This window comes from Taudactylus pleione, unplaced genomic scaffold (genome assembly GCF_031769625.1).
Source record: "Taudactylus pleione unplaced genomic scaffold, aTauple2 ptg000815l, whole genome shotgun sequence".
NCBI classification, from domain to species: domain Eukaryota; kingdom Metazoa; phylum Chordata; class Amphibia; order Anura; family Myobatrachidae; genus Taudactylus; species Taudactylus pleione.
In genome coordinates, this window is record NW_028285217.1 from 1,090,601 (window position 1) to 1,104,131 (window position 13,531).

Genomic DNA, 13,531 nt, shown 5'->3' on the forward strand with positions numbered 1-13,531 from the left:
AAACAACATCATTTCTTAACATAGTTGAGTATTCAGTAGTAACTTCTAAATGATGAGAATGTTTATTTAACAACACGGTGCATAAATATAGCTTAAATATTGTTTTCATGTTGTAAGTCATGCTACTCTAACTATTATGAAAATTTGAAATAATCTAACAATGCTTCCTGACCACAATTTGTTAAAACTTTTACTTAAATGTATGATTAAGGGTTTGTAATGGATATATTTACAGTATAAAACACATATTTTCTTTTCATTTCATGCAATCATGATGACAGAAAAATATTGATACTAAACCTTGTGTAACCATGCAAACATAGCTCAGTTGAGGTCTTAGTGACTTTTGCCATACACAGACTTTGCCAAAATAGCTCAGTTGGGAGAGCGTTAGACTGAAGATCTAAAGGTCCCGGGTTTCAGCATGTTTGAGTACCTTTTTTCTTCTTTCCTTGAGCAGTTATCAGTTTTTAAGTATTTCAAATGTAAACAACATCATTTCTTAACATAGTTGAGTATTCAGTGGTAACTTCTAAATGATGAGAATGTTTATTTAACAACACGGTGCATCAATACAGCTTAAATATTGTTTTCATGATGTCCATCATGCTACTCTATTATGAAAATTTGAAATAAACTAACTGCTTCTTGACCACAATTTTTTTAAAACTTTTACTTAAATGTAAGATTAGGGGTTTGTAATGGATATATTTACAGTATAAAACACATCTTATCTCTTCATTTCATGCAATCATGATGACAGAAAAATATTGATACTTTACCGTGTGTAACCATGCAAACATAGCTCAGTTGAGGTCTTAGTGACTTTTGCCATACACGGACCTTGCCGAAATAGCTCAGTTGGGAGAGTGTTAGACTGAAGATCTAAAGGTCCCTGGTTTCGGCATGTTTGAGTGCATATTTCTTTTTTCCATGAGTAGTGATCAGAATTTAATTATTTCAAATTTAAACAACATCATTTCTTAACATAGTTGAGTATTCAGTAGTAACTTCTAAATGATGAGAATGTTTATTTAACAACACGGTGCATAAATACAGCTTAAATATTGTTTTCATGTTTTAAGTCACGCTACTCTAACTATTATGAATATTTTATGTAATCTAACAATGCTTCCTGACCACAATTTGTTAAAACTTTTACTTAAATGTATGATTAAGGGTTTGTAATGGATATATTTACAGTATAAAACATATTTTATTTTAATTTCATGCAATCATGATGACAGAAAAATATTGATACTAAACCTTGGGTAACCATGCAAACATAGCTCAGTTGATGTCTTAGTGACTTTTGCCATACACAGCCTTTGCCGAAATTTCTCAGTTGGGAGAGCGTTAGACTGAAGATCTAAAGGTCCCGGGTTTCAGCATGTTTGAGTAAATTTTTTCTTTTTGCCTTGAGTAGTTATCAGTATTTAATTATTTAAAATGTAAACAACATCATTTTTTAACATAGTTGAGTATTCAGTAGTATCTTCTAAATGATGAGAATGTTTATTTAACAACACGGTGCATAAATACAGCTTAAATATTGTTTTCATGTTGCCCGTCATGCTACTCTATTATGAAAATTTGAAGTAAACTAACTGCTTCCTGACCACAATTTGTTAAAACTTTAACTTAAATGTACAATTAAGGGTTTGTAATTTATATATTTACAGTATAAAACACATCTTTTCTCTTCATTTCATGCAATCATTATGATAGAAAAATATTGATACTTAACCTTGTGTAACCATGCAAACATAGCTCAGTTGAGGTCTTAGTGACTTTTGCCATACACAGACTTTGCCAAAACAGCTCAGTTGGGAGAGCGTTAGCTTGAAGATCTAAAGGTCCCTGGTTTGATCCCGGGTTTAGGCATGTTTGAGTGCATTTTTTCTTTTTTCCTTGAGTAGTGATGAGAATTTAATTATTTCAAATTTAAACAACATCATTTCTTAACATAGTTGAGTATTCATTAGTAACTTCTAAATGATGATAATGTTTATTTAACAACACGGTGCATATATACAGCTTAAATTTTGTTTTCTTGTTGTAAGTCACGCTACTCTAACTATTATGAAAATTTGAAGTAATCTAACAATGCTTCCTGACCACAATTTGTTAAAACTTTTACTTAAATGTATGATTAAGGGTTTGTAATGGATATATTTACAGTATAAAACACATATTTTCTTTCCATTTCATGTAATCATAATGACAGAAAAATATTAATACTAAATCTTGTGTAACCATGCAAACATAGCTCAGTTGATGTCTTAGTGACTTTTACCATACACAGACTATGCCGAAATAGCTCAGTTTGGAGAGCGTTAGACTGAAGATCTAAAGGTCCCGGGTTTCGTCATGTTTGAGTAAATTTTTTCTTTTTTCCTTGAGTAGTTATCAGTATTTAATTATTTCAAATGTTAACAACATCATTTCTTAACATAGTTGAGTATTCAGTAGTATCTTCTAAATGATGAGAATGTTTATTTAACAACACCGTGCATAAATACAGCTTAAATATTGTTTTCATGTTGTCCATCATGCTACTCTAACTATTATGAAAATTTGAAATAATCTAACAATGCTTCCTGACCACAATTTGTTAAAACTTTTACTTAAATGTATGATTAAGGGTTTGTAATGGATATATTTACAGTATAAAACACATATTTTCTTTTCATTTCATGCAATCATGATGACAGAAAAATATTGATACTAAACCTTGTGTAACCATGCAAACATAGCTCAGTTGAGGTCTTAGTGACTTTTGCCATACACAGACTTTGCCAAAATAGCTCAGTTGGGAGAGCGTTAGACTGAAGATCTAAAGGTCCCGGGTTTCAGCATGTTTGAGTACCTTTTTTCTTCTTTCCTTGAGCAGTTATCAGTTTTTAAGTATTTCAAATGTAAACAACATCATTTCTTAACATAGTTGAGTATTCAGTGGTAACTTCTAAATGATGAGAATGTTTATTTAACAACACGGTGCATCAATACAGCTTAAATATTGTTTTCATGATGTCCATCATGCTACTCTATTATGAAAATTTGAAATAAACTAACTGCTTCTTGACCACAATTTTTTTAAAACTTTTACTTAAATGTAAGATTAGGGGTTTGTAATGGATATATTTACAGTATAAAACACATCTTATCTCTTCATTTCATGCAATCATGATGACAGAAAAATATTGATACTTTACCGTGTGTAACCATGCAAACATAGCTCAGTTGAGGTCTTAGTGACTTTTGCCATACACGGACCTTGCCGAAATAGCTCAGTTGGGAGAGTGTTAGACTGAAGATCTAAAGGTCCCTGGTTTCGGCATGTTTGAGTGCATATTTCTTTTTTCCATGAGTAGTGATCAGAATTTAATTATTTCAAATTTAAACAACATCATTTCTTAACATAGTTGAGTATTCAGTAGTAACTTCTAAATGATGAGAATGTTTATTTAACAACACGGTGCATAAATACAGCTTAAATATTGTTTTCATGTTTTAAGTCACGCTACTCTAACTATTATGAATATTTTATGTAATCTAACAATGCTTCCTGACCACAATTTGTTAAAACTTTTACTTAAATGTATGATTAAGGGTTTGTAATGGATATATTTACAGTATAAAACATATTTTATTTTAATTTCATGCAATCATGATGACAGAAAAATATTGATACTAAACCTTGGGTAACCATGCAAACATAGCTCAGTTGATGTCTTAGTGACTTTTGCCATACACAGCCTTTGCCGAAATTTCTCAGTTGGGAGAGCGTTAGACTGAAGATCTAAAGGTCCCGGGTTTCAGCATGTTTGAGTAAATTTTTTCTTTTTGCCTTGAGTAGTTATCAGTATTTAATTATTTAAAATGTAAACAACATCATTTTTTAACATAGTTGAGTATTCAGTAGTATCTTCTAAATGATGAGAATGTTTATTTAACAACACGGTGCATAAATACAGCTTAAATATTGTTTTCATGTTGCCCGTCATGCTACTCTATTATGAAAATTTGAAGTAAACTAACTGCTTCCTGACCACAATTTGTTAAAACTTTAACTTAAATGTACAATTAAGGGTTTGTAATTTATATATTTACAGTATAAAACACATCTTTTCTCTTCATTTCATGCAATCATTATGATAGAAAAATATTGATACTTAACCTTGTGTAACCATGCAAACATAGCTCAGTTGAGGTCTTAGTGACTTTTGCCATACACAGACTTTGCCAAAACAGCTCAGTTGGGAGAGCGTTAGCTTGAAGATCTAAAGGTCCCTGGTTTGATCCCGGGTTTAGGCATGTTTGAGTGCATTTTTTCTTTTTTCCTTGAGTAGTGATGAGAATTTAATTATTTCAAATTTAAACAACATCATTTCTTAACATAGTTGAGTATTCATTAGTAACTTCTAAATGATGATAATGTTTATTTAACAACACGGTGCATATATACAGCTTAAATTTTGTTTTCTTGTTGTAAGTCACGCTACTCTAACTATTATGAAAATTTGAAGTAATCTAACAATGCTTCCTGACCACAATTTGTTAAAACTTTTACTTAAATGTATGATTAAGGGTTTGTAATGGATATATTTACAGTATAAAACACATATTTTCTTTCCATTTCATGTAATCATAATGACAGAAAAATATTAATACTAAATCTTGTGTAACCATGCAAACATAGCTCAGTTGATGTCTTAGTGACTTTTACCATACACAGACTATGCCGAAATAGCTCAGTTTGGAGAGCGTTAGACTGAAGATCTAAAGGTCCCGGGTTTCGTCATGTTTGAGTAAATTTTTTCTTTTTTCCTTGAGTAGTTATCAGTATTTAATTATTTCAAATGTTAACAACATCATTTCTTAACATAGTTGAGTATTCAGTAGTATCTTCTAAATGATGAGAATGTTTATTTAACAACACCGTGCATAAATACAGCTTAAATATTGTTTTCATGTTGTCCATCATGCTACTCTAACTATTTTGAAAATTTGAAGTAATGTAACAATGCTTCCTGACCATAATTTGTTAAAACTTTTACTTAAATGTATAATTAAGCATTTGTAATGGATATATTTACAGTATAAAACACATATTTTCTTTTCATTTCATGCAATCATGATGACAGAAAAATATTGATACTAAACCTTGTGTAACCATGCAAACATAGCTCAGTTGAGGTCTTAGTGACTTTTACCATACACAGACCTTGCTGAAATAGCTCAGTTGGGAGAGCATTAGACTGAAGATCTAAAGGTCCTGGGTTTGGCATGTTTGAGTGCATTTTTTCTTTTTTCCTTTAGTAGTGATCAGAATTTAATTATTTCAAATTTAAACAACATCATTTCTTAACATAGTTGAGTATTCAGTAGTAACTTGTAAATGATGAGAATGTTTATTTAACAACACGGTGCATAAATACAGCTTAAATATTGTTTTCATGTTGTAAGTCATGCTACTCTAACTATTATGAAAATTTGAAGTAATCTAACAATGCTTCCTGACCACAATTTGTTAAAAATTTTACTTAAGTGTATAATTAAGCGTTATACAGTATAAAACACATCTTTTCTCTTCATTTCATGCAATCATGATGACAGAAAAATATTGATACTTAACCTTGTGTAACCATGCAAACATAGCTCAGTTGATGTCTTAGTGACTTTTGCCATACACAGACCTTGCCGAAATAGCTCAGTTGGGAGAGCGTTAGACTGAAGATCTAAAGATCCCTGGTTCGATCCCGGGTTTCGGCATGTTTGACTGCATTTTTCTTTTTTCCTTGATTAGTGATCAGAATTTAATTATTTCAAAATTAAACAACATCATTTCTTAACATAGTTGAGTATTCAGTAGTAACTTCTAAATGATGAGAATGTTTATTTAAGAACACGGTGCATAAATACAGCTTAAATATTGTTTTCATGTTGTAAGTCATGCTACTCTAACTATTATGAAAATTTGAAGTTATCTAACAATGCTTCCTGACCACAATTTGTTAAAACTTTTACTTAAATGTATGGTTAAGGGTTTGTAATGGATATATTTACAGTATAATACACATATTTTCATTTCATTTCATGCAATCATGATGACAGAAAAATATTGATACTAAACCTTGTGTAACCATGCAAACATAGCTCAGTTGATGTCTTAGTGACTTTTTCCATACGCAGACTTTGCCAAAATAGCTCAGTTGGGAGAGCGTTAGACTGAAGATCTAAAGGTCCCGGGTTTCAGCATGTTTGAGTGCATTTTTTCTTATTTCCTTGAGCAGTTATCAGTTTTTAAGAATTTCAAATGTAAACGACATCGTTTCTTAACATAGTTGAGTATTCAGTAGTAACTTCTAAATGATGAGAATGTTTATTTAACAACACGGTGAATAAATACAGCTTAAATATTGTTTTCATGTTGTCCGTCATGCTACTCTATTATGAAAATTTGAAGTCAACTAACTGCTTCCTGACCACAATTTGTTAAAACTTTTACTTGAATGTATGATTAAGGGCTTGTAAATTATATATTTACAGTATAAAACACATCTTTTCTCTTCATTTCATGCAATCATGATGACAGAAAAATATTGATACTTAATCTTGTGTAACCATGCAAACATAGCTCAGTTGATGTCTTAGTGACTTTTGCCATACACAGACCTTGCCGAAATAGCTCAGTTGGGAGAGCGTTAGACTGAAGATCTAAAGGTCCCTGGTTTCGGCATGTTTGAGTGCATATTTCTTTTTTCCATGAGTAGTAATCAGAATTTAATTATTTCAAATTTAAACAACATCATTTCTTAACATAGTTGAGTATTCAGTAGTAACTTCTAAATGATGAGAATGTTTATTTAACAACACGGTGCATAAATACAGCTTAAATATTGTTTTCATGTTTTAAGTCACGCTACTCTAACTATTATGAAAATATTAAGTAATCTAACAATGCTTCCTGACCACAATTTGTTAAAACTTTTACTTAAATGTATGATTAAGGGTTTGTAATGGATATATTTACAATATAAAACACATATTTTCTTTTCATTTCATGCAATCATGATGACAGAAAAATATTGATACTAAACCTTGTGTAACCATGCAAACATAGCTCAGTTGAGGTCTTAGTGACTTTTGCCAAACACAGACTTAGCCAAAATAGCTCAGTTGGGAGAGCGTTAGACTGAAGATCTAAAGGTCCCTGGTTTCTGCATGTTTGAGAAAATTTTTTCTTTTTTCCTTGAGTAGTGATCAGTATTTAATTATTTCAAATGTAAACCACATCATTTCTTAACATAGTTGAGTATTCAGTAGTAACTTTTAAATGATGAGAATGTTTATTTAACAACACGGTGCATAAATACAGCTTAAATATTGTTTTCATGTTGTAAGTCATGCTACTCTAACTATTATGAAAATTTGAAGTAATCTTACAATGCTTCCTGACCACAATTTGTTAAAACTTTTACTTAAATGTATGATTAAGGATTTGTAATGGATATATTTACAGTATAAAACACATCTTTTCTCTTCATTTCATGCAATCATGATGACAGAAAAATATTGATACTTAACCTTGTGTAACCATGCAAACATAGCTCAGTTGAGGTCTTAGTGACTTTTGCCATACACAGACTTTGCCAAAATAGCTCAGTTGGGAGAGCGTTAGACTGAAGATCTAAAGGTCCCAGGTTTCAGCATGTTTGAGTGCATTTTTCTTATTTCCTTGAGCAGTTATCAGTTTTTAAGTATTTCAAATGTAAACAACATCGTTTCTTAACATAGTTGAGTATTCAGTAGTAACTTCTAAATGATGAGAATGTTTATTTAACAACACGGTGCATTAATACAGCTTAAATATTGTTTTCATGTTGTCCGTCATGCTACTCTATTATGAAAATTTGAAGTAAACTAACTGCTTCCTGACCACAATTTGTTAAAACTTTTACTTAAATGTTTGATTAAGGGCTTGTAATTTATATATTTACAGTATAAAACACATCTTTTCTCTTCATTTAATGCAATCATGATGACAGAAAAATAATGATACTTAACCTTGTGTAACCATGCAAATATAGCTCAGTTGATGTCTTAGTGACTTTTGTCATACACATACCTTGCCGAAATAGCTCAGTTGGGAGAGCGTTAGACTGAAGATCTAAAGGTCCCTTGTTCAATCCCGGGTTTTGGCATGTTTGCGTGCATTTTTCTTTTTTCCTTGAGTAGTGATCAGAATTTAATTATTTCAAATTTAAACAACATCATTTCTTAACATAGTTGAGTATTCAGTAGTAACTTCTAAATGATGAGAATGTTTATTTAACAACACGGTGCATAAATACAGCTTAAATATTGTTTTCATGTTTTAAGTCACGCTACTCTAACTATTATGAAAATTTGAAGTAATCTAACAATGCTTCCTGACCACAATTTGTTAAAACTTTTACTTAAATGTATGATTAAGGGTTTGCAATGGATATATTTACAGTATAAAACACATATTTTCTTTTCATTTCATGCAATCATGCTGACAGAAAAATATTGATACTTAACCTTGTGTAACCATGCAAACATAGCTCAGTTGATGTCTTAGTGACTTTTGCCATACACAGACCTTGCCAAAATAGCTCAGTTGGGAGAGCGTTAGACTGAAGATCTAAAGGTCCCTGGTTTCGGCATGTTTGAGTGCATTTTTCTTTTTTCCTTGAGTAGTGATCAGAATTTAATTATTTCAAATTTAAACAACATCATTTCTTAACATAGTTGAGTATTCAGTAGTAACTTCTAAATGATGAGAATGTTTATTTAACAACACGGTGCATAAATACAGCTTAAATATTGTTTTCATGTTTTAAGTCACGCTACTCTAACTATTATGAAAATTTGAAGTAATCTAACAATGCTTCCTGACCACAATTTGTTAAAACTTTTACTTACATGTATGATTAAGGGTTTGTAATGGATATATTTACAGTATAAAACACATATTTTCTTTTCATTTCATGCAATCATGATGACAGAAAAATATTGATACTAAACCTTGTGTAACCATGCAAACATAGCTCAGTTGAGGTCTTAGTGACTTTTGCCATACACAGACTTTGCCAAAATAGCTCAGTTGGGAGAGCGTTAGACTGAAGATCTAAAGGTCCCGGGTTTCAGCATGTTTGAGTACCTTTTTTCTTCTTTCCTTGAGCAGTTATCAGTTTTTAAGTATTTCAAATGTAAACAACATCATTTCTTAACATAGTTGAGTATTCAGTGGTAACTTCTAAATGATGAGAATGTTTATTTAACAACACGGTGCATAAATACAGCTTAAATATTGTTTTAATGATGTCCATCATGCTACTCTATTATGAAAATTTGAAATAAACTAACTGCTTTCTGACCACAATTTGTTAAAACTTTTACTTAAATGTATGATTAAGGGTTTGTAATGGATATATTTACAGTATAAAACACATCTTTTCTCTTCATTTCATGCAATCATGATGACAGAAAAATATTGATACTTAACCTTGTGTAACCATGCAAACATAGCTCCGTTGAGGTCTTAGTGACTTTTGCCATACACATACCTTGCCGAAATAGCTCAGTTGGGAGAGCGTTAGACTGAAGATCTAAAGGTCCCTGGTTCGATCCCGGGTTTCGGCATGTTTGAGTGCATTTTTCTTTTTTCCTTGAGTAGTGATCAGAATTTAATTATTTCAAATTTAAACAACATCATTTCTTAACATAGTTGAGTATTCAGTAGTAACTTCTAAATGATGAGAATGTTTATTTAACAACACGGTGCATAAATACAGCTTAAATATTGTTTTCATGTTGTCCGTCATGCTACTCTATTATGAAAATTTGAAGTAAACTAACTGCTTCCTGACCACAATTTGTTAAAACTTTTACTTAAATGTATGATTAAGGGCTTGTAATTTATATATTTACAGTATAAAATACATCTTTTCTCTTCATTTCATGCAATCATGATGACAGAAAAATATTGATACTTAACCTTGTGTAACCATGCAAACATAGCTCAGTTGATGTCTTAGTGACTTTTGCCATACACAGACCATGCCGAAATAGCTCAGTTGGGAGAGCGTTAGACTGAAGATCTAAAGGTCCCTGGTTTCGGCATGTTTGAGTGCATATTTCTTTTTTCCATGAGTAGTGATCAGAATTTAATTATTTCAAATTTAATCAACATCATTTCTTAACATAGTTGAGTATTCAGTAGTAACTTCTAAATGATGAGAATGTTTATTTAACAACACGGTGCATAAATACAGCTTAAATATTGTTTTCATGTTTTAAGTCACGCTACTCTAACTATTATGAAAATTTGAAGTAATCTAACAATGCTTCCTGACCACAATTTGTTAAAACTTTTACTTAAATGTATGATTAAGGGTTTGTAATGGATATATTTACAGTATAAAACACATATTTTCTTTTCATTTCATGGAATCATGCTGACAGAAAAATATTGATACTTAACCTTGTGTAACCATGCAAACATAGCTCAGTTGATGTCTTAGTGACTTTTGCCATACACAGACCTTGCCGAAATAGCTCAGTTGGGAGAGCGTTAGACTGAAGATCTAAAGGTCCCTGGTTTTGGCATGTTTGAGTGCATTTTTCTTTTTTCCTTGAGTAGTGATCAGAATTTAATTATTTCAAAATTAAACAACATCATTTCTTAACTTAGTTGAGAATTCAGTAGTAACTTCTAAATGATGAGAATGTTTATTTAACAACACGGTGCTTAAATACAGCTTAAATATTGTTTTCATGTTGTAAGTCACGCTACTCTAACTATTATGAAAATTTGAAGTAATCTAACAATGCTTCCTGACCACAATTTGTTAAAACTTTTACTTAAATGTATGATTAAGGGTTTGTAATGGATATATTTACAGTATAAAACACATATTTTCTTTTCATTTCATGCAATCATGATGACAGAAAAATATTGATACTAAACCTTGTGTAACCATGCAAACATAGCTCAGTTGAGGTCTTAGTGACTTTTGCCATACACAGACTTTGCCAAAATAGCTCAGTTGGGAGAGCATTAGACTGAAGTTCTAAAGGTCCCGGGTTTCAGCATGTTTGAGTACCTTTTTTCTTCTTTCCTTGAGCAGTTATCAGTTTTTAAGTATTTCAAATATAAACAACATCATTTCTTAACATAGTTGAGAATTCAGTGGTAACTTCTAAATGATGAGAATGTTTATTTAACAACACGGTGCATAAATACAGCTTAAATATTGTTTTCATGATGTCCATCATGCTACTCTATTATGAAAATTTGAAATAAACTAACTGCTTTCTGACCACAATTTGTTAAAACTTTTACTTAAATGTATGATTAAGGGTTTGTAATGGATATATTTACAGTATAAAACACATATTTTCTTTTCATTTCATGCAATCATGATGACAGAAAAATATTGATACTTAACCTTGTGTAACCATGCAAACATAGCTCAGTTGATGTCTTAGTGACTTTTGCCATTCACAGACCTTGCCGAAATAGCTCAGTTGGGAGAGTGTTAGACTGAAGATCTAAAGGTCCCTGGTTTCGGCATGTTGGAGTGCATTTTTCTTTTTTCCTTGAGTAGTGATCAGAATTTAATTATTTCAAATTTTAACAACATCATTTCTTAACATAGTTGAGTATTCAGTAGTAACTTCTAAATGATGAGAATGTTTATTTAACAACACGGTGCATAAATACAGCTTAAATATTGTTTTCATGTTTTAAGTCACGCTACTCTAACTATTATGAAAATTTGAAGTAATCTAACAATGCTTCCTGACCACAATTTGTTAAAACTTTTACTTAAATGTATGATTAAGGGTTTGTAATTGATATATTTAAAGTATAAAACACATATTTTCTCTTCATTTCATGCAATCATGATGACAGAAAAATATTAATACTTAACCTTGTGTAACCATGCAAACATAGCTCAGTTGAGGTCTTAGTGACTTTTGTCATACACATACCTTGCCGAAATAGCTCAGTTGGGAGAGCGTTAGACTGAAGATCTAAAGGTCCCTTGTTCAATCCCGGGTTTTGGCATGTTTGCGTGCATTTTTCTTTTTTCCTTGAGTAGTGATCAGAATTTAATTATTTCAAATTTAAACAACATCATTTCTTAACATAGTTGAGTATTCAGTAGTAACTTCTAAATGATGAGAATGTTTATTTAACAACACGGTGCATAAATACAGCTTAAATTTTGTTTTCATGTTTTAAGTCACGCTACTCTAACTATTATGAAAATTTGAAATAATCTAACAATGCTTTCTGACCACAATTTGTTAAAACTTTTACTTAAATGTATGATTAAGGGTTTGTAATGGATATATTTACAGTATAAAACACATATTTTCTTTTCATTTCATGCAATCATGCTGACAGAAAAATATTGATACTTAACCTTGTGTAACCATGCAAACATAGCTCAGTTGATGTCTTAGTGACTTTTGCCATACACAGACCTTGCCGAAATAGCTCAGTTGGGAGAGCGTTAGACTGAAGATCTAAAGGTCCCTGGTTTCGGCATGTTTGAGTGCATTTTTCTTTTTTCCTTGAGTAGTGATCAGAATTTAATTATTTCAAATTTAAACAACATCATTTCTTAACATAGTTGAGTATTCAGTAGTAACTTCTAAATGATGAGAATGTTTATTTAACAACACGGTGCATAAATACAGCTTAAATATTGTTTTCATGTTTTAAGTCACGCTACTCTAACTATTATGAAAATTTGAAGTAATCTAACAATGCTTCCTGACCACAATTTGTTTAAACTTTTACTTAAATGTATGATTAAGGGTTTGTAATGGATATATTTACAGTATAAAACACATATTTTCTTTTCATTTCATGCAATCATGATGACAGAAAAATATTGATACTAAACCTTGTGTAACCATGCAAACATAGCTCAGTTGAGGTCTTAGTGACTTTTGCCATACACAGACTTTGCCAAAATAGCTCAGTTGGGAGAGCGTTAGACTGAAGATCTAAAGGTCCCGGGTTTCAGCATGTTTGAGTACCTTTTTTCTTCTTTCCTTGAGCAGTTATCAGTTTTTAAGTATTTCAATTGTAAACAACATCATTTCTTAACATAGTTGAGTATTCAGTGGTAACTTCTAAATGATGAGAATGTTTATTTAACAACACGGTGCATAAATACAGCTTAAATATTGTTTTCATGATGTCCATCATGCTACTCTATTATGAAAATTTGAAATAAACTAACTGCTTTCTGACCACAATTTGTTAAAACTTTTACTTAAATGTATGATTAAGGGTTTGTAATGGATATATTTACAGTATAAAACACATCTTTTCTCTTCATTTCATGCAATCATGATGACAGAAAAATATTGATACTTAACCTTGTGTAACCATGCAAACATAGCTCAGTTGAGGTCTTAGTGACTTTTGCCATACACATACCTTGCCGAAATAGCTCAGTTGGGAGAGCGTTAGACTGAA

The 13,531-nt window shown here is 31.1% G+C and overlaps 2 non-coding genes across 2 annotated transcripts; both read left to right on the forward strand.

Annotated features, from left to right (window-relative positions):
- Positions 1-5,702: 5,702 nt before the first annotated feature.
- Positions 5,703-5,775, forward strand: TRNAF-GAA (transfer RNA phenylalanine (anticodon GAA)). The gene has a single exon. It is a non-coding gene; the product is annotated as a tRNA-Phe (tRNA).
- A 3,824-nt stretch (positions 5,776-9,599) lies between these two features.
- On the forward strand, positions 9,600-9,672 carry TRNAF-GAA (transfer RNA phenylalanine (anticodon GAA)). Its single transcript has one exon. It is a non-coding gene; the product is annotated as a tRNA-Phe (tRNA).
- The last annotated feature ends 3,859 nt before the right edge of the window (positions 9,673-13,531 follow it).